The 3,492-nt window shown below is 42.6% G+C and overlaps 1 protein-coding gene across 2 annotated transcripts in view; it reads left to right on the forward strand.

The window, feature by feature from the left end:
- Nucleotides 1-114: 114 nt before the first annotated feature.
- The window catches only part of LRRC20 (leucine rich repeat containing 20), a 106,781-nt gene continuing 103,403 nt past the window's right edge, over nucleotides 115-3,492 (forward strand). For both annotated transcript variants that reach the window (XM_081824126.1, XM_081824122.1), the window contains exons 1-2: nucleotides 115-201; nucleotides 2,130-2,186. The gene's annotated coding sequence lies outside the window, so the exon portion shown is untranslated. The remainder of the gene's footprint in view (nucleotides 202-2,129; nucleotides 2,187-3,492) is intronic.

Consider the following 3,492-nt stretch of genomic DNA (forward strand, 5'->3'; position numbering starts at 1 on the left):
ACGACCGGAAGCGGGCGAAGGCGGGAGCCAGAGGGAGTTCGGGGAAACGGGTCGGCGGAGGTGACGTAAAGGGGGCGGGGCGAGGGGCGGGGGCGGGGCGAAGGCGAGGGGGCGGGGCCGCGGGCGGGGAGGGACTGAAGTCCGGCGGGCCGGCCGCGAGTCCGACGGAATATACGCGAAGTGTTTGTGGGCCGCGCGAAGGTAGGTGCGGAAAACTTAGGTGGGCTTTTTTCCCGATTGCAGGTCAACACCACTTTACTTGAGCCAACTTCCGTTCTCTAGCCATGTAAACAAAAGGGTAATTTTACTTTTAATTGCTCCATATTAAGTATAGGCGATGCATGCGCCATGTGTTAGAAAAAAAAATCAGAGCTGAAAGGTTGTAAACCACTGTCTCCCAGTTTCCCAGTTCCCCTTTCCCGGGGAGACCATTGGTGCCAGCTGTATACTCGTGTATCCCTCCAGAGACAGTCCCTATATACACACATAATGCAACATATAAACATTAAGAAAACAAAGAGATTAATAGCTACCCGTGTCGCCAGGATGAGTACTATGTTAGAAGGGAACTGGAACACAGGGTAAGGTTAAGAACACGAGGTACCTGAAAAATCTTGATTTGGAACGCTCTTCTTTCCTCTAGGGGTTCTCAAACTTTTCAGTCTCAAAGTTTACATTCCCAAGAATTACTGAGGATCCCAAAGAGCTGCTCTTTGTGTGGTTTTATCTAGTTGATAATCACTGTATTAGAAATTAAAACAGATTTTAAAAAATGTTCATTAACTTATAAAGTTAATGTCATTACATGTCAGCATATTTTTATGTTAAAAATTCTATTTTCCAAAACAAAAAGAAATTACTGAGAATAGTGGCATTGTTTTACATTTTGGCAAACATTTTTTTTTTTTTTAAGATTTTATTTATTTGACAGAGAGAGACATAGCAAGAGAGGGAACACAAGCAGGGGGAGTGGGGGAGGGAGAAGCAGACTTCCCGCCGAGCAGGGAGCCGGACGTGGGGCTCGATCCCAGGACCCTGGGATCATGACCTGAGCCAAAGGCAGATGCTTAACGACTGAGCCACCCAGGTGCCCCTTTGGCAAACATTTTAATGTCTGCTTCGTAGAAGACAGTTGCAGCCTCACGTCTGTTTCTGCACTCGATCTGTTGTGATGTGTTATTTTGGTTCAAGTATGTGAAGGAAATCTAGATTCACACAGGTAAGTAGATGAAAAGAGGAAACCTCACAGAATCTTGGAAAGGGCCTCAGGGACCCCCCCCCCCCGCAGGGACTTCCAGACCACATTTTGAGAACCGCTGCTCTAGGCAGCACTGGCTCTGCCCACAACATACCCAGAATGGAATTGGCAAGAGACTCATGGGTACCACCAACACAGCTAGCGTCATTCCCATTTTGCAAATGAGGAAATTGAAGCTAAGAGATATTGAGTGTTTCGCCCAAGGAAAACAGCGACTACCTCACCACTGAGAGCGCCAAACAATTAGTAAAGACACAAACAAAAGAACTTACACAGTGAAGCAAATATTGTGATTGGTGGTCACATTGGGCCAAAGCACGACATGGAACTGATTTTGTGGTGAGTGTCCAAAAATTCAGGAAGAAGAACCCCCTGCCTGCCCCGCAGCATGGAGGTCCCCAGAGTTGGAGGGGACTGAGCTCAACCTTGAAAGATTCCATGGTTCTGTGGTTTTGCATATGTCAAAACAAGGACAAGGCTCCTGGCTGGCTCAGTAGGTGGTGGAGCTTGGGACTCTTGATCTCAGAGTTGTAAGTTCCAGCCCCACGTTGGGTGTAGAGATTACATAAATAAATAAATCTTTTAAAAAGGAGAGAGAGAGAAGGAGGCACTTTCTAGAGGAAGGAAAAGGTAAGATACTAGTTTACATCTGTGTAAAGCTTACAAACTGTGTGATTACAACATGCACTCCGCCTTGATCTCTCTTTGATTATAGATATTGGGGTGTTCTGGGAAGAACAGGGAGCTCTTTCTGGCCAGAGATTGGGTTGGAATATGGAATGAAATGAAGTAAATAAGGTTGACACCAGGGCATAATTTTGAAATTGCAGAGACAGGGAAGTATCATCTGTTTTCTAATTCATTTTGACAGGCAGCCTGGAGTACAGAAAGAAGCTCTCCGATTAACAGCTCTGTGACCCCAGGCAAGGTACTTACACTCTCTGAGCCGCATCCATATTACGGAGATAACACTGTTACCTCACTGAGTACTCCTGTGAGTTAAGTGTATGAAGTGTTTTAACAAACGATTGTGTCCTAGGAATGTCATACTGAAATTAATGGAGGTCTAGAATTTTCTTCTGAGGAGCTCTGGTGTCTTCTTTCCCCAAATAGAAGGTATCATAGTCACCTCTTCTGGTTTCTGATTTGAAATTAAATGTGTGTGTGTGTGTGTGTGTGCGCGCGCACTCACGGGCACATGCACGCACACATACACGCATGTACACATGGTTGTGTGTGTATGTACACGTATGGATGGATTTCATCACCTCTAGAATATCCTAAAAAAACCCCACTCAACTAATTTTTTCATACCCTTTCTAAAAACTTGCTCTTTTCTTGTGTAACAGCTTTATTGAGCTATAATAATTTACCATAAACTTCAGCTGTTTAAAATATACAATTTAGTGGTTTTTAGTATATTCACAAAGCCATTCAACTATCATCACCACTATCTACTTTCAGAACATCTTTTTCACCCTGAAAAGATACCCAGTATGCATTAGCAGTCACTCACATTTACCTCCAACCTCCTCAGCCCTAGGCAACCATTAATCTTTGTTTATATAGGTTTCCCTATTTTGCGACTGGTTTTTTCCATTTAGCACGTTTTCGAAGTTCAACTATGGGTAGCACATATCAGTACTTTGTTCCTTTTAATGGCTATTACAAATTGTACTGCTATAAACATTTGTGTACTAGTGTTGTGTAAGTATATGTTTTCAGTTCTCTTGGGTGTACACCTAGGAATGGAATTTTAACCGTAGACTTAACCATTTGGAGAACTCCAAGGCTGTTTTTCAGAGTGGCTGCACCATTTCACGTTCCCACCAACAGTGTATACAGGTTCCAATTTCTCCACATCTTTGCCAATACTTGTTATTATCTGTGTACGTGATTATAGCCATCCTAGTGGGTGTGAAGAGGTATCTCATTGTGGTTTTGATTTGCACTTCCCCGATAACTAATGGTATCGAGCGTCTTTTCATGTACCTATTGGTGTTCCAGAATATATCTTCTTTGGAGAAATGTCTATTCAAATAATTTGCCCATATTAAAATTGGGTTATTTGTCTTTTATTGAGTTTTAAGTGTTCTTTATAAATATTCCAAAAACTGGAACCTCATCAGATATATGACTTGCAAATAATTTCTCTCATTCTTTTGGGATATCCTTTCACTTTTTTGATGGTAACCTTTGAAGCACAAAAGTTTTTAATTTCTTTTTTTTTTTTT

The sequence above is a fragment of the Leptonychotes weddellii genome, chromosome 6, assembly GCF_054177405.1.
Source record: "Leptonychotes weddellii isolate Sample4059 chromosome 6, ASM5417740v2, whole genome shotgun sequence".
NCBI lineage: Eukaryota > Metazoa > Chordata > Mammalia > Carnivora > Phocidae > Leptonychotes > Leptonychotes weddellii.